This window comes from Astyanax mexicanus, chromosome 14, assembly GCF_023375975.1.
Source record: "Astyanax mexicanus isolate ESR-SI-001 chromosome 14, AstMex3_surface, whole genome shotgun sequence".
In the NCBI taxonomy this organism is placed as follows: Eukaryota; Metazoa; Chordata; class Actinopteri; order Characiformes; family Acestrorhamphidae; genus Astyanax; species Astyanax mexicanus.
The window spans coordinates 35,431,140-35,450,645 of NC_064421.1; positions in this window are offsets into that span (position 1 = coordinate 35,431,140).

The window sequence follows — 19,506 nt, forward strand, 5'->3', positions numbered from 1 at the left end:
AAGTATATAGTCACTGATAATAAAACTTGATCTTTCTGCGTGAAATAGGCTGCTGTACGTACCCTGTGTGAGCTTTGAGTGAAGGAGATTTAACAGCTTTAATTTTGTTATTTTAACTTAGTTCAGTGTGACTATTTTTCAGTGTTTTTCTGTAGTTGTCAGTGCACTTTCTCACAGGACATTCGTTTATACAGAAACCACTGCAGAATTAATGAAAAAACATGAAATGAGGCCTTTAATGTGTCCAGCCTGAGAGAGAGAGAGAGAGAGAGAGAGAGTAACCGGTGTTTACAGTAAGTGTCGTGATTTATTGGACACACTGGATTGAGTCTTTTTATGACCTGAGGTGTGGCTTACTATTTCAAATGATAGTACTTTATATTTTGTAACTGTAACAGAAAAGCCTTGTATTTAGAAGTTTACTGTTTGGTATGTAGAATTTCAGGTTGAAAGGACAAATAAACATATTTTAGAAAGTCTTGTACTTAAATCATACATTTACTTCCACGAAAAAGATAAGATGGTTGGTTTGTCTTCGGGTAAAGTTGATATTTTGAACATACAACTATTGGACATGAAAGTATACATTCACACACATGGATAAAATTGTTGGTACCCCCTCGGTTAATGAAAGAAAACCCCACAGTAGTTACAGAAAAAACTTGAATCTGACAAAAGTGCTAATAAATAAAAAATCTATGAAAATTAAAAAAAAAAAAAATCTGACTGTGGTTAATTTTTTTTTAATGATTGTATCCCTGGAAATAATGAGACCAACGGAACATGTTTGTTGAGTCTAACAGCAGAGTGTTGCTGCTAGCGAGCTGACGACTTCTTTTAAGTTTTGCTGATTTATTTTTCTCAGAACAATATAACATGACCGCCTGCAAGTTGGGCTGTACGTAGACTGAACAGGTTATGTAAAAAAAAAAACTCTCTTGCATAAAAGTACTACGGGAAGTCAATTGTGCCAAAAATACAACATGAGCGTTTAAACATTACTCATATGTTTTGTGTTCTTGCGCCCCCTACTGTCGCTAAGAGAACATAACTGTATTTACAAGTCATGTAACCTGAGGACACATTTCTTCATACATTTTAACACCCCCACTTGTACTCAGGTTGGTAACAACAAAACAAAACAACAACAACAACAAAAAAAAAAATAGCAAATGTGTACCCTTGGCTTACACATATTAATCACCAAAAAGAAGACCTGCAAACTTTCTCAGTTTGAACTTGGTTACAGGTTTCGTCATTACATCAGCGACCATCTCGTCAGTAGCACAATGCATTAAATTTACTTAACCCTCATTCACAGGAGACCTAATAAAGTGATACTTAATGTCTATGTGTTTACAGAGTTTCTGGCAAGAGCAATTGTTCCCTGATTGTCTTCATGTATTACCGTTTGTGTGTATTTGTAACTATCCATATTTCCCAGTAATTGTTCTAGGTAAAGACACTCTTGAACAGTAGAAGCAAGTGCCATATACTCTGCTTCGCATGTGGAAAGTGCAACAGAAGGTTGCTTTTTCGTCTTCCATGAAACAAGTGCACTGTTTTTACTTAGGCTTACACAGTATCCTGTTGTACTGCGGCGATCACTAGTATCAGCCGCCCAGTCTGCATCACTGTAGGCTTGTATACCAAGATTCTCAGTGTTATTTCTCCTAAAGGTTAAACCTTTGTCTGCTGTACCTTTAAGGTATCGCAGGATATGCTTCACAGTGACCCATTGCTCCTCTGTAGGCTCAGCTAGGTATTGTGACAACCTGCTCACCACAAAACTCAGATCAAGCCTAGTGCAGGTTGTTAGGTATATCAGACTGCCCACGGCCTCTCTGTACGTTCTGATGACTGTCATTTTAACTGCATCATTACTGTATTCGAGCTTTTGCTCACAAGGAGTTTCTCTCACCCTACACTCTGACATGTTGAAACGCTGTAAAATTTTGTGGATGTACTTCTCTTGTGACATCTTAATACACCCATCGGAAAAATCAAAATCAATACCAAGAAAATGTTTGAGTTTCCCCAAATCCTTCATCTTGAATTGCTCTGCAAGCATCCCTTTCACCTTTTGCAGTTTCTCTTCATCGCTTGCAGTGATGATTAAGTCATCAACCCATACAATTATGATCACTGTCCCTTCTTCTGACTCTTGGGAATATACACAGTGGTCAGTTTGGTTTTGTGTGAATCCATTTTCAGTTAAACAATCATGTAAAACCCTATTCCAATTTCATCCAGACTGTTTGAGCCCATAAAGCGATTTCTCCAGCTTATAGACTACACCCTCTTTTTCTTGGTAACCCTCTGGTGGATTAATGTAGATTTCGTAGTCAATGGGGGCGTGTAAGAACGCAGTTTTCACGTCCATTTGGTGGACCAGTAAATTTTCCTGCACTGCCTTTCTTACGCTTGTTAAATCTGCAGTTGGTGAAAACGTTTCTCCATAGTCTACTCCCATTTTCTGGTTGTAGCCCTTGGTGACAAATCAAGCCTTGTATTGGTCATTCCCATCCACACCATACTTGATTGTATAAAACCACCTACCCCCCACTGGTTTCTTGCCCACAGGTAGTGTTGTTGGGGTAAAGGTTTTATTCTCATTTAGAGACTGGATTTCCTCATCCATTGCTTTTCTCCATTCTTTTGAATTGTCTGAGTGCATTGCTTCCTCATAATTCTGCGGAATGCCACAAACTGCTTTGCAGCAGTAGTCTACCGTGACATGCATCTCGTCACTATCATTGTCTTCGGTTATGTAGTCACCTAGGTAATTTGGTGCCCTCTTTTCTCTAATTGGATACATACTCTCAGGATTAACGCTTGTAACGCTCTCAATTTCATTTTGTTCAGTAGACTCATTTGATGCCTTTGGACTATCACAACATGGACTTTTACCGGGTTCATTTGGCTCTGGAGCCTTTTCTGCACTCTTGTTGACCCCCTGTGTCCCACTAGTCCTGACTCTTAGCCCCACACTGTCATCATTTAGATCTGGCTCACATGTCTGTGCTTGTTTTTCCGCAGCTGTTTTGTGCACAAATTTCACCAGCCGGTGTTTTTGCACTTTGTTCGTATATGGGTGATACACCAAATTCGCTGGACTGTTCTTGTCGTACCCTACAAAACGCCCCTGTTCGCATCTGGAGTCAAGTTTTCCCTTTTCTTGTTTGTAAGTGTAGCAAACAGACCCGAATCTTTGCATTCTGGACACATTGGGCTTTTTGTTTGTCAACATCTCATAAGGAGTCAGCCCTGTGTGCTTATTGAAGCATCTGTTGCATACCACTGCTGCCGTTTGTACTGCATAGTGCCATAGGTGTTTTGGTAACTCGCTTTCAATTAGCATGCACCTGCCCATCTCGAAAAGAGTACGCCACCCACGTTCAGCAGTCCCATTTTGGTGCGCGGAGTACGGAGCTGTCGTTTCATGCCTAATTTTATTTTTCCTCAGCAGCGTCTGGAAATCACCACATGTGAACTCAGTTCCATTATCGGATCTGATACACTTCACTTTCCCATAAGGGGATACATCTGCAAGGAACTTCTCAGTTGCCTGCACTGCGTCACTCTTTTTCTTTTGGAAGTATACAAACACTGCATTGGAGTAATCATCAGTGAAAGATTGCACATATTTGTACCCTTCTAGTGACTCTGTGGCTACTGGACCTGCAAGGTCTGTGTGTACCATCTCTAAGGGAGCCTTTGCTCTGGCATCAGGTTTCCTATTTCTGGTTTGTGTGAACTTCCCCTGAATACACACCTCACATTCTTGTTCAGGGTTACTCATTTTGCCTTTAATCTGCATACCATCAACTACATCATGTAACCTAAGCACATCTTCATAGTTGCAGTGGCCTAATATCTCATGCCATGCTTGAATGTCGTGGGTTGCATTACACTTATCATCATTAGACTCACTTTCAGTATGTAGGTAGAACAACCTGCCATATACATAAATGTCAAACCTGGTACCGTCTCTGGCTATCAGAACATCTTTGTCATCTTTGAATATGACTGTGGACCCATTTGTGGTTGCTGCCTTCACCAAGAAAATGTTCTGTGGGTACGACGGTACATACAGAGCGCCTCTCAATTTCGCTTTGCACCACCGTCCACTGCTGTCGAGGAGGGTAACCACTGCAGTGCCTCTCCTCTGAGCGACGCCGCTGCATCTGGTGCCATCAGCCAACTCGACGCTGTGAGTCTCCGGCCTGAAGGTGCTGTCGAAACTGGTGAACAAGGTGATGTCGTTGATGACGTGGGATGTGGCTCCTGTGTCCACCATCAGGCCCTTCTCCTGCACGGTGTGCGCCGGCTGCCGCTGGACACTGGCCCCTCCGTCTGCCATCTTAAACGCGAAGTCCTCGTCCTTAGCATTTTCTGAAACTTTGCTCACACCGTCTCTTTTGTCTCTGTCTTTGTCTTTTCGCCTGCATGTCGCGTCCCTGTGCGTGTCGTTTTTGCAAACACTGCACCATGTCTTCTGTCGACACGCTCTCGCTCTGTGCCCTTTTCTGCCGCACTTGAAGCACACTATCTTGCTGTCGTCTTTGCTCAGGGAGGTAGCTTTGGGAGGTCGCCGTCCGGTTCTCCCCTGGGTTTTCATCACGCTGTCATTTGACTCAGTTGTTCTGATGTTCTCGGTCTCTTCGAAACTCCGCAGTTTGGTCTTAAAGTCCGCAAAAGCGATGTTTTCGTACGTGTGCGGCACATGAATTGCGAATGGCTTACAGCTCTCTGGCAATCCCTTCAACACCATAGCCACTAGCAGAACGTCCCCCAGCGTTTCACCCGCGCTTCTCAGGGCAGTTATCGCAGTCTCTGCTCTAATGATATAGTCCATCACATTTTCGTCGTTGGACTTCTGCAGTGAGGTCAGCGTGGTGTACAAGTTAATTATACGAGGCTTTCCCGTCCCAGCATAATACTCTCTCAGAATCTTTAACGCTTTTCTGCCATCATTTTGCGCATCTCTCATTACCAGAGACAGACTCTTGACATTTAGCAGTAGGATTAACTCTGTCTTTCAGTCCTAACAAATGAAAATGTCCCAACAATTTAGTTTCCCAAACTTCATACTTAGTCTCATCTCCGTCGAAAAACAGTCAGTGTATCCTGCTGCTACTTGTCCTTCGTTGCTCTGCCATGTTAGCTTACCCCTCTCCTCAGGTTAGCAGTTTTCTCCACAGGCGGTCCGACTTTCGTTGACTAATTTCTCTTCCAAACAACTCCTGGGCACATAACCTGTTGAGTCTAACAGCAGAGTGTTGCTGCTAGCGATGTGTTAGGAAAGAGCTGATGACGACTTTTAAGTTTTGCTTATTTATTTTTCTCAGAACAATATAACATGACCGTCTGCCAGTTGGGCTGTACGTAGACTGAACAGGTTATGTAAAAAAAAACTCCTTTGCATAAAAGTACTACGGGAAGTCCATTGTGCCAAAAATACAACATGAGCATTTAAACATTACTCATATGTTTTGTGTTCTTGCACCCTTTACTGTCGCTAAGAGAACATAACTGTATTTACAAGTCATGTAACCTGAGGACACATTTCTTCATACATTTTAACAATGTTAAATCTAGGTGTGTGCACTAATTAGCATCACGGGTCTCTACAAACGTGTAATCAGTCAGTGGGTCTATATATATTTCTACAGGTAGTCAATGTGCTGTTTGATGACCTGGTGTATACCACACTCAACATGTACCAGAGGAAAAAGGAAAGGAAAGAGTCGTCTCAGGAGAGTAGAAAAAGAATTATAGATAAGCATGTTAAAAGTAAAGGTTATAAGATCATCTCCAAGCTGTTTGATGTTCCTGTGAGTACAGTTACACATATTATTCAGAAATGTAAGATCCATGAGACTGTAGCTAACCTTCCTGGACGTGGTTGCGGGAGGAAATTTGATGACAAAGCAAAGAGGCGGATAATACGAATGCAAACAAAAGAGCCCAGAAAAACGTCTAAAGCGATTAAAGGTGAACTCCAAAATCAACAGTGAACAAAGTGAACTTACTGGGAGACGAACAGGGAGGACACTTTTGTTGAAAACGTATCATAAAAAAGCCAGACTACAATTTGCCAAACTGCATGTTGACAAGCCACAAAGGCTGTGTCGTGTTCAGGGGCTGCTTTGCTGCATCTGGCACAGGGTGTGTTGAATCTGTGCAGGGTACAATGTAATCTCAGGACTATCAAGGGATTCTAGAGAGAAATGTGCTGCCCAGCTACAAGCACCCAAAAATGACCTAAATCCTATCGAACATCTTTGAAAGGAGCTGAAACAAGCCGTCTGGAATAAACACCCTTCAAACCTGAGACAACTGGAGCAGTTTGCTCATGAGGAGTGGACCATAATACCTGCTGAGAGGTGCAGACATTTCATTGACAGTTAGTTACAGCAATCATTTGATTGCAGTGATCCTAAAAAGGTTGTGCAACAAAATATTAAGTTGATGGTACCATCATTTCTGTTTCATGAGTTACATTTTTAAAATAATTCTGTTGTAGCATAGTTGCAAATCAATGTTGGTTATTCATTTGTTCATTTTCATAGAATTTTTATTCATTATTTTGTCAGATTTAAGTTATTTTTGTGTCCATTGTGGGTTTTTCTATCATAAACGAGGGGTGCCAACAATTTTGTCCACATGTGTACTTTTCTATAAAGTGCTTCAAAAACAATAAGAGATATATATAAGAAACATTAAGCAATCAAACAAAATAATAAAACAAATACCCCTCCTATTATATTTGGGGTCAATTTAATTTAATAAGGACAACTGGGTATACGTACATGATGGCATGTTTTCAATGTCCTGTATGCATGCTGTATGTGTCAGTTTTCTCTGGGGTAAATTTGACCCCAGGCTGTTTAGCTGTATAAAAAATATAAAATATTAGCATTTTACACACATTTGTTTTGGATGATATCACTATGACATGCAAAAAAAAAAAATAAAAAAAACTTTAGGGCCCTAACATAACTATGACTGTAGTAGTCCACTAATACTTCACACATCATTCCTGTGAAAAGGCCTTCCAAAAATGGAAAGTTACTATGGTTCGTCTCTCCACTTGAACAATCATCAACATGACTGTTGATTCATATCTTGAGGGTTCCAGACCCTCAAGATATGCAAATCAGCATTTGAGCTCCTCATAACAACATAAATTATTTTTTTTAAAGACTATTTAAGTAGTCAACAAACAAACAAACTTCAGAACCAATTTTACTTTTCTCAAAGTTTAAATTGATATTTGATTGAAAACGTGTTAATCAACTTAAAGTAAAAGGAGGGAATGCACAAACATAAAAACAAAAACAACGCAGCCTAAACATAACATAAAATACAATAAAACATAACATAAAACCATGCAGACAGTCCAGCACCAACCAACAAATAACAAACCAGTAAACATTAGCTGTATCCAAGCTCAAATGCTAAAGGGCCCTATTTCAGCGATCTGTAGGTGAGCAGTCAGCTTGATTTAGGGTGTGTAAGTGTGTCTTTGCTATCGTAACAATGGGAAAAGTATGCCATATGCAGCTTGAAATGCTCAAAAGGCACATACTAATTCTTTTAATTAATCATGGGTGTGTTTTGGCCGTAAGATGAAATAAACCACTCAGCAATGTTGCCATTCCCTGCTAGATGCGCTCTGACTTTGGGACATTGCTATGTTAACAGCGCATCACTTCTTCGCTTCTCATCAGAGGAAACTAACCTGTGCATTCACGCTGTGAAGGTGCATAAGCAGGTCATTTATGGAAATAACTATGTTGTTTAATTTTGTTTTTTTTTTTGTTTATTGTTGATATAAAAGTTGGGTTTGTGCACTGCGGTGTGTCCCTGTGTGTATCAGAGGTGTACGGCCTTATCTTACACCCTGCACATTCCGAGATGCTTATTGCTATCTTACAAAGCAACAGTCTATTTTTACATCTTGTGGCTGTATCCTTTAAGTAACTACGAAGCTTGTGAATATATCAACACTGATGGGTGTGGTGGTCTGGAAATGAGGTGTGTTCAGGTACATTTGTGGCATGTTGTTAAATTGGCAGCAGAAAACATATGCACACTACTGACTGAATACTACCTAGGCAGACGTCTACAGTCAGATGGTTATTGCTGTCTTGCCAGTGCACAAACCCAATTTTTTACATGAACAATACAGAACAGAAAATAAAATAACATTGCTGTTTCCGTAAATGGCCTGCTCATGCACAAGGCGTACTTTTCCCATCATTATGATAGAGTTGTTCACATTTTTATACAAGCTTTTATACAAGTGTGCAAAAATCCTTTAAACAAAATCAGACAGGTGCATTAATGTGGGCCCCCTTGTTTTATTGATTTATTGATCCCTTTAGCACTAATTACTGGAACACAACATTAGTTTGGTAAGCTCATTGACACTTGACCTGAATACACAGTTGAATCCCATTATGAGAAAGGGTTAATCAGATCAAATTAAATTTATTTGTATAGAACTTTTTTACAACTGATATCACAAAGCAGCTTTACAGAAATGTGATCACAGGACAAAGAATCAGGCAAAACATACAGAACCTCCAGTTGAACAATGGAGGCAAGAAAAAAACTCTTTTGGAGCTGGGAGGACCATCCTACCACTTGTCAAACAGCTTTAAAATGAATATTATAAAGTCATTATGCATGCACACGTCTAATATTTTCAGGTGTATAGCAGCACCAGTAACATTATCGATAAAATATTTTCAGGTTGTAGCCCCAGAAGCCCAGCCCCTGATTCCAACATGATGACAGCATTATAAGGATTTTAGACCTTAAAGTTCTTATTTTTCAGCAGAATGGTGACTTCTCACTCCTGTGCTGGACATGGGTCATTAGCAGTCTCAGAACTGTAGCCATACTCTTCAACACATGTTAGGTTTAGACCAATCACCTGATTCTGTGTGTGATTCTGTACGCACCCACTGTTGTGAAGAGGTGTTTGTGGGTTGGTCTGGAGTGTGTGGTTGGATCACTGCTGCTCTACAGATCTTAGTGTTACAAGTATACTGTAACTTGTGACTACTACTGTAACATTAATCACGGTCAATCAATTTTCCGAGTAAAAAATGTTGATTACTTTTTGACTAGGAATTACAAGAAAAAGTTCAATTCCATTGAACAATTTTTTTTTACATATTATTAATAGTAAAATGTAAAAAAAAAAAAATGCACAAAATGTACATTATAGTAATCTTGAATCAGAGATTTCCCTACTAAACATCGAGTACCTGCTTGTATTACAGCGGTGGATCTGTGTTCTCTGGAATGATGGTGCTCAATCCAGTCATTTTGGGATAAGTTGAGAAGGCTATGTGGTGATTACAAATGCTTTTTTTTGTTGCAGAATGCAATCAAATCTTGAAATGTGTGTTTAATGTATGAACCTGAATTATGCTGTCACACAAGGCAAGATAGAGGATTCAATTGCAGGTTTATTAAAAAAAAAAGTTCGGTAAAGACTAGGACAAATTCTAAATCAACGTCAAAAATACCAGAACAAACAGAGAGAATAAACACACGCTTTTAAATGTATTACAAATACAAGACCTTGAATACTGCTAATAATTTGAAAATAGGGAACAGGTGGACACAGATGTTAGATCTGGGGAGATTACGACCTCCTGTGTTGTGAACGTGCAACACCAGGGTCATCACCGCACTCCTGATGGTTGCCCCCCTGGCTGATGAGGATGTTCCCAATGAAAATCTGTAATTACAGAGGGGTCAAGGTTATCGCAAACCTTGATCATTCTTCTGGTCCTGTTTTGTGGAGGTGCAACACAAGGGTCATTGGTGACATATGCAGTATTTGCTCCTTCACATTTGCTTCTTCATCTTCATCTGTATTCTTCTAATCTGTGCTTGACTCTCTCAGGAGGCGGTCGCATTTTTCTCCCTCTCCTCCCCTTATCTATCCTGCTTGGCTTCTCCTGTCTAGTGCTGTGTACTGCTACCAAAGAGACTCTCCTTACACTGTTCTTCAAACTAGAAAATATGAATTTGATCAAATGGTCTCTCAATGCAATTGACACCATCTTATCGACGAGAAGCCTGGGTCTGGGGGAACCTGTTTGTCCTGATGGGACGTTTGCAGCTGACTACGCGATGGACGCTTGGAAGAACTGACGTGTCGTGTGCCTGGTGACTCTTTCCGTGTAGGACGCAGAGGATGTCTACTTGTTCGGCACATTGATTTACAGGGATTCTGCTGATTGGATTGGGCATTTCCCTGGTGTATCGAAAAATTAACGAAGTTGGGACAGCTGTCAAAGGCCCCCAAAAGCTGCCCGACATGATTGATGCGGTGGGCAGAGCTGTGGGGACTACTTTTAAAACATCTTGGAGAAACAAGCAGCTTTGCAACGCACTGTGGAGAAAATTGAGGACCATGATGGACAATAGAGAATGGCTGCACTAAACTTCAGCAGCCATTCCCTGAAAACATCCAGAGTAATTTTGTTTTGGCTTTCTGCTATCAGCACTCTTGGCTGATAGAGGAAACTCCTCCAGAAGAACACTGCGACGCAATATCTCTCCCTGTTTCCTAAGCTGCTGAATGTTGCTCTGACTGGTACTCAAGGTTGTCTCGGCAATCAGACGGTTGCCAGGCAGTGGAACTTTCAGCTCCCCTCCTCTCGTCTTCGTTGTTTTATCCCCCCAGGAGGACGAGTGGGGTGCTAGTCCAGTTTTGTATTTTTGTGATATATGTGCATTTCATGTGCTGAGGTTTTTTGCTGTTCCCACACTGTGCTTCCCTGGGCAGAGCAGTCTGAGGGTATTGTATTTTTTGCCCTCTCTTTTCCCTGTGTATTCCACTGTATCCTATTGTATCTTCTCATTTCTGTCTTCCTGTCCTGTCTGTCCCCTCCTTCCCTTGCCTATGTACTTGTGTATATTGTTAACATATCAGATTGAATCTAGCTGTACAATAATAATAAATACAATTCAGACAATTCAATGCGGACACAGTACAAGAACATTATTAATCCAGGTCTTGGTATAGGGTGTGATGCAGAAGATCATGCTTTTCACATAATTTCCTCATGCTGAAATAACTAAAAGCTGCATTTTACTTCTTCTCTTAGAGGGAGTGAGAAGCAGAGCAGGGATGTTGGAAATCTCTGGAGGTCCCAAGAGGAAATAGTTGCAAAAGGATTTTGGTTAAACTGCATACTGCTGCACTAAATATGTAAAAAATGAAAAAGAAATAAATAAGTAATACATGAATGTATCATTTCAGGATGTGCTGTTTGGCACCCATTCTTACTGTCTAATATTTATGTTGATCTTGTCTAGTCAAGTAAAGCTTTTCTCTAGGTAAAGAACTTTCTTAGTGTAACCATAAAATTCGTTGTTTTGTCATTTTATTTCAGAGTGATGCCACCGAAGGAAATGAATAAAATCATTACAGAATACAACTTTTAAAAAATGATTAATGAATGCATACAAAACCCATGCAGGCAAAACCCACTCCTACACTCCTGAGTAAGCATTATAAAAACACAATTATTTGGAAAAAAATGCATCTACTCAAATTCTGAGAATATAATATGTAAATGTATTTTGTAGTTAAATTGCTGTTCCTGCAACAATAATCTGAGAGCAGATCCAGAGCTCTAAGAGGGAAAAGAAGGACCTCCATGTGGTATTAGTCTGTTCCACATCATCTGTATTAGGGTTGCACAATATTGAAAAAGTTTGACATCTCATTGTTTTTTTTTCGGTGATAATATTGCGATATTAAACAATTCAGGTTGTGACGTCACCAGCCCCGCCCCCACCCGCGTGCTGTCTCACGACCCTGCCCGAGCCCGACTTATAAACTGTCATTATGAGCCCGACCAGACCCATAAACTGTCTGTTTTCGGGCTGTTTGAATGAGCAAAATCTGTTCAGAATGATGTTAATTAACTATGCAACACTGAAGGAGCACAGACCTATTATTCAAAAATAATGTTAGGAACAGCTACACGCAGCACTGCACGTGCTTAGTTTTAGTAAGTTATTATTAATTCTTCATAGAGTTTATCAAAGATTTATCAGTTCATCCTTCCCGTGTGGTGTTTTCTGGTGTATAAACTCCTTACATGTAAGATTCTTAACTTACAGCTGCTTCTCAGTTGGACTCTGTGGAGTTTATTCCACATACTGTATCTCCTGTTTCACTACTATCTCCTGTTTCCTCTTTGTTCCCCACCACCACTTCTGGTGTCTGTGTCTGAGGGGCGAGAGCATTCTTCTACCCGCTCCTCCCCATGGTGCTCGCCGGTCCGGCGAGCGACTGAAGCGCGGCTACTTCATAATTCAGAACATTGCAACATGACGTGTTTGTTTTTACTGACTAGGGTAACATTGCATGTAGGTAGAACATTAAAAAAAAGCAGTGCCAGTTTAGACTGCAGCACCCGAAGGGTCTGGTCTGTGAGTGCCACTGAACCTGTGGTTAAAGCATGTCTGAAGGAAAAAACCTGATGGTATAGAGGGAGGAAAAAAAGCTCTCTCTGAAGTCTATCAAGAAAAGTAGTGGGAGGACATTCTACCAAGGTCAGTAGGATGAAGTGACCTGTGGAAGGTGCCTAAGGCAAGACTGAGTTTCCTTATTTAAGCCACATATGACACTCCAGTCCAAATCTGATGGGCCTTTGTGAGCCTTTTGAACAACTGGTTCCTAAGAGACACTGGCTTCACGTAAGCCAAGACCAATAGCTCCATAAAGGATCTTTCAGAAGAGGCAGAGAAGGCTGAGAAGAAATGATAAGGACCATAGAAATCCAGCTGCAGGGAGACATCCCTGTCTGCGGAACCACCATCCTGAGATGTTTTTGAGACTAAAGGGGTGAAATATCAGTGAGAGGATGGGATGGCTCCCAACTGAAAACCCATCAGCTAATAATTTGGCACCAGTGTAGGTGCATCGAGCAGAAATGCTTTTGCAGGTACTAACATCTGCCTGCCAACAAACTAATATACCTGGATAAATGATGTTTCAGAAAACATGACATTTTACAACAGAATGTATTTGTCTGTATTTCTTTGTTTTTCTTTGTGTTTGCATAAATAAATATTAAAAGATTAAAACACAGAGGTGCAGCAGGTGTGATTTTTAACAGGGGATAGTAGTGGCCCAAGGTTAGAGAAGTATCCTTGGGTATTAACTGGGCCCGTTTTTTTTGGCCAGATGTGACCAAGATAGAGCTTTTTGGCAACAAACACTCTAAAATGGTCTGGTGTAACACTGAGGATGAGTTTGCAGAAAAAACACATCATGCCCGCTGTTAAGTCTAAGGAACGATCAGTGATGCTGTGGGCCTGTTTCTCCTCCTGCATCAACAGTTAATCTTGTTTGATGTGGTTGGTCCTTCTTGGTGGTATGCTGACATTACCCTGGATACCGTGGCTCTTGATACATCTCGGTCACAGATGCGCCAGCAAGTCGTGCACCAACAATATGTCACCCATAACGTTGTGTGCATTGAAAAACTGTGCTCTTATACACCATACACCACACGTATGCATACATACACCAGTCTACTAAACTATACAAATACGTGTGTAAGTATATTGTAGCACAATTTCATAAATTACTTATTACTTATAAATTACTATCTCAAATAGGAGGAGGGTTATGTGTTGATAATAGACTTTCCACCTCTGTGGGGGTGAAACGATTACCCGATTAAAAAAAAAAGATCAATTCATTTTCTGTACCTTGAGTAATTTATTACAGTATTTACAGTTTTTCCCAAATGTTTACACACAAAATATGGAACTATGCACACAAATCCAAAAACATGAAGCTCATGTGTCAACATTGTGACTCCAAACTGCTAAACTCTAAACACAATTCCACATGTTCTCACTCAAATATCACTCTAAATCACAGCTTTGCAAATCGCTAAACACAAATTGCATCATTTAGAACACCTTGCTCACCTGAGAATCACTGACCTCCAAATACAAAACCCAAATTACCAAGTATTCTCATATAAGTTGCACCTGTTCAGACTTAATTAGCAGAACGTTTCAATCATTTATCAGAGTATAAAAGAGGCCTCACGTGACTGATACAGCCATACTATGTTGTCATCTGGGATAATGTAAGTTTCCACTGGGCAGCTCTGATCAATGACTGGTTCACTACATTCACAATTTGTTGTGCTGCATCTCTCCCCATATTCCCCATTTCTCAATCCAATATAATTCTTTTCTGCATGGAGGTGGAAAGTGTACAAACGCAGACCCCACGAGCGTGTGGCTCTACTTGTAATGGGGGAGGCATGTGATGACATCCACGCAGATGATTGCCAAAGATGGATTTGCCATGCGAGGTGTTTTTCCAACACTGTTTGGCGAGGGAGAATATTGCAGCTGATGTAGATGAGGTCCTCTGGCCTGACCGAGATCAGGGGTCTGATGAACAGTGATCTGTTTCTTTGCATTTTGCAATAAATACATTTTGTTACCTCTTTGTATGTGATTTTTCCTTATCATATTTTTCATTGTGAAAATAGGTGAAAATTACAGTTTTGCAACATACAGTTTTTTCTCAAATGTTTAAACGCATTTCTAAAAACTTGGCTCAGTTTCTCAAAACTCTAAACACAAACTGAAAATTATTAACTCCTTTGTTAAACCTCTACAAATCTCCAGCAAAACTGATTCCTTCCACCAAAACAACACACACAGATATTTTATGCTTATCTCTTACAGAGCATCAAATAATCACTGACAAGATCAATTCAGAGCACTGTTAACAGAAGTACTTGGTTGTGTTTTTGACTTCATGAGGCCGCTGTACAAATTCAAACGCAAACAAGTCCATGGAAATATGTTGGCTTTCTGTTGTTTTTATTTATTTGTTGTGGTGTGGGACCCCCCCATTTACAGTACTACACAAATGTAGGCTATATTTACTGTATGCAATATGTTCCAAAACTGTAATTTTCACCTATTTTCACAATGAGAAACATGATTAGGAAAATTCACATACAAAGAGGACACAAAAATGTATTTATTGTAAAATGCAAAGAAACAGATCACTGTTCATCAGACCCCTGATCTCGGTCAGGCAAGAAGACCTCATCTACATCAGCTGCAATATTCTCCCTCACCAAACAGCGGGGAAAAATGCCTTGCATGGCAAATCCATCTTTGGCAATCATCTGCGTGGATGTCATCACATGCCTCCCCCTTACATGAAGTAGAGCCACACGCTCGTGGGGTCTGCATTTGTACACTTTCCACCTCCATGCAGAAAAGAGTTCCTCTATTGGATTGAGAAATGGGGAATATGGTGGAAGGTGCAGCACAATAAACTGTGGATTTAGAGAACCAATCATTGACCAGAGCTGCCCAGTGGAAACTTACATTATCCCAGGGACCTTTCTTCCCCCTGCTGTGTTCAAAGCAGTTTCTACTGAAATGTCTTAGTAGTTCAGTCTAGTTAGTCAGACAGTCACAGACAGACAAGTCAGATGGACTAGTCAGACATACACAGAGGGAGGCCTACCCAAAGGGAAAGTATATTTACAGCAAAGGGGGGAATAGTCTGAAATAAGGACAGGAAGCATGTCAACATCTGACAGATCACTCTGAATGCCATGTGAAACCAGCATATAATCTATCCTTGAATATGATTTATGATGTGAGGAGTAAAAGGAGTACTTCCTAAGATTAGGATAAGAAAGTTGCCATAAATCTACTAAATGAAGATTGGATATGAAATTATTAACAGCCCGTGAGTACTGTGGTTGATTATCGTGTATGTGGTCTAGGCCAGGGATCATATATGCGGACTGCAGTCCGGGTCCGGACCCAGGCGTTGTCCAATGCGGACCCAAACCGATAAACTACTGAAAAGGATTTAATTTTTGACAGCGTTCATTTAAAGCACCGGAACTTTTCTTGTCTTTACGGTAAACGCGCTCTGCGGCACAGTAAACTTGCAGACCAATCACGCGTGGTGTAAAATCTTCAAACACTCTCCTCGGCTAATCAGATCTGTGCAAACCGCTGGCTAGTGAATTGGGACGCGGCCGGGAAAAAACGCCTTTATAAGAGATAGGGAGCTCGAGAACTGGCAGAAAAATGAGAACAGGCGGAAACTAAAGACACGCCGAGCGCGCGAGAGAGAGACAGGGGAGTGCGGTGAGTAAACCAATGGTTGTACCTCATTAACAGAAGCGAGACGTGTGTGATTGGGGGAGAACGGAGGGGGGATGGGGAAGGTGCAGTGTGTGTGTGTGTGTGTGTGTGAGTGCGTGAGGTGGAGAGAGAGAGTAACGCACAGTGACTTGGATAAGTAACTTTAATCTGATTACTGCATAGTAACGCGTTAGATTACTCGTTACTGGAAAAGAAGGGTCAGATTAGAGTAACTGACATCACTGGGCACAGGAGTAACTGACTACTTTAAAATATTTATTCTGGAAACGGCGCACATCCTCCAATCTAAGGTGGGTTTCTTGAATTAGAGTGAGAGATATACGTTTGCGTCGTAAAAAGTCCAAACATCTCGCCCGTTTCACAGGGTTGTTTAGACCTCGAAGATTCCAGCTCATAATATTGATATTAGCCATTTAAGTTATACGATACATGGTGGCAGTGCTAAATAGAAGACCTCCCTTGCATGTTACATATGGTGCGACTATTGGATTTGAGATAATATCAATAAGAGAATAGGAAAAAAATAGAACTATATACAAAAACAGATGAACACACAATCCGCAGGGAAGAACAGGCTTCCCCCTAGGTTTGTGACAAAATAAACAATTTTGGAGCCGTGACTATTCCATGGTAGCTCATATATTCCCTCGCCAACAATTCAGCCTATAATCAGAACAAATGTGGCTTTCTTATAGTTACAACACAAAAAACAGCACAAATATTGAGCACAAATACATGCTATTAAAGAACACAGTGAGATACTGGCTTTCTATTACCGAAAAAGAAATCAAAGACTCTTTTACACATGCATTCTGCCACTGCATGTGATAGCACCTCAAATAAAATGAACAAACTCAATTAAAATATTTGCAAATGTATAAATCACTTCAGTTCACTGGAACAGTGGCGTTTATTAATCAGTTATTGTATTAGCGCTTAGCGAGAAGATAGATGAATGAACAGTCAGCGCGATCCTTCATTTGGAGCGGCGCGGGATTCAGCCCTCTCTATTGGGATCTCACGGCCAGCCAGTGCGGGAATACATTTTGGCAAGTGCTCCTGAAGAAAGGATACAGCATTTGAGCCTTCCACCGACTCAGGTAAGCCCACTAGCCTCACGTTGTTCCTGCGGCTCCTGTCTTCCATGTCGATTAACTTAGCTCGCAGTTTATCGACTTCATGTGCCTGCTCCTGTAGTTGTTCCCTGTCTGTGCGAGCTGCGTGCTGAATGTGGTCAACCCGGGTCTGTAGATGACTGATGGATTAGCTGTGAGAATCCAGTTCGTCATGAGCATACTGTAGACTGGCTTTAACTTTATTCTGTTTTTGAGCTGTTCTAGCTGAGGAAAGAGGATGTTGTTTAGAGCATCAGCTACTGCTGCAGAAATAAGAGAGTTCAGCCCGCTTTGTTGCTCGAGGAGTGCTTGCTTCATGCTTTTTAAGATGGCCGCATCCAGTTCTTCCAGCGAGAAAGAAGTATTTTCTTCTTAACCGGTGAAAATTCCAATTTGCGCGAAAGTTTGCCCTGAGTTGTCATGATGCTGTTATCAGTAGATTAGAGAGGGGAAGCTTCTGTAAAACAGCATAAAACACGGTTGATGGCGGAGCTCTGAAATTAGTGTGCCGCCATTGATACGTCAACCGGAACCGTCCATTAAAATCCTTCTCACAGTTTCATTCTCTTTTTTCACCAGTGATTTTAGTCACAGTAAACCTTTCTTTACTGACTCACAAATTATCTTTCAAGTAATAGCCACCAGCTTCAGTGCAGATCTGGTTAACTTTTTGCTTTGTGCCTTGGATGAAGGTTTGTGTGGGGGCTCTTCCACAAAGATCATTCCTCTGCAGGTATGTTTTCCACTGAGCTTTATTTTTAAAATTGGAGTCATTTCTGAGTGTAACTATATGATGGATTTGGAAGAAGCAGTATTGATTTTGAGTTGCTGTGTTCATACAGGGACTTTTAGGCTCGTTAGGATTTGGACGATCAGCAGTTGAGTGGTAAAAGCAGAGCAGAGACAGAAGAGCTTCATCCTGAAACGCAAAAAGCAGCAGACCTTCAGTTCACAGCTCATATCACGTCAACATGAGACATTGTATGTGTGTTATAAGTTCCATCCATGGATAGCCCTGTCATTACTAAAAATCTAAATAAAAATTCTCTTTTCATTTTTTATAGCAATTTTAGACCACCGATGTTCTTTAGGCTGCAAATCAATTGGAGAATTTAGAAAAAGCATTAAGTGTAATCCTAATTATAATTAAGTCATACTATTTTAATATTAAACTGGAAAATGAGTGAAAAGGTACAGCTCATAACAAAACAAAACTCTTTCTAATTGTTCAACTTTAATCTATTCAATTCTTTTATTTCTTTTAGTTTAAGCCAAACATGGTGAACATGCTGGTTAGGTTCTGTCTTGAGCAGTAGCACTTTTTTGCCCTGACCCTAAAAAAGCCTGTGCCTTTACTACTGCACATGTCACATTTAATATTTAAAATTTGTATCCTTTCATATTTACTATTTTTTTGTAGTCTTTTAAACTTAATACATTATACACAGTTTAATACATTATTTGTAGTTACATCATTTAAAATACATACTCGGTAAAACATATTCAAGTTTCTGGTTATAAGACGACAAAATGTAAGGTGAAAAAGTTCAAGGGGTATGAATACTTTTGCAAGCCACTGTATCTATTGCTCTAAAAATAATTCAGTGCAAAAAATGTTTTAAAAACACTTGTAATGTGATTTTTAATTTCTCCATTTCAATCCTTCTTATCTAAACTGTCTTTTCTTTGGGTCTGACCCGATCTGTTAATCAAAAAAACATTATACCCACTTACTTGTGCTTCTCAGTGCTCTTCAGATCTGCTGCTTCTTTTGGGTGAAATGTGTGTGTGTGTGTGTCTATGGTAGTTTGAGTGTTTAAAGTGAGGTGGCGTGATGTTTTTAACCAATCAAAACATTTCGTCATATCTTTAATCAGATCTGGCATTAGGTGATGTCCCATTTCATTACACCTATTATTGTGAAATGTTTTGAATGGCTTTTCTTAAGGCACATCAAAAACCACTTCCCACCATAATTGGACCAATCTTAGTTTGCATCTATTCTCACTTGTTTAACTTGTTAAGACTATGCCATCTCCAGGTAGCCTAACCTGCTGAGCCTGAACATCTCCCTCAGGTACTGGGTAAAGTTAAGATCAGTAAAATCAGCTCCAGCACCACTATTTACATTTACATGTAAAGAGTATACCCCTATCCAGAGCGACTTACA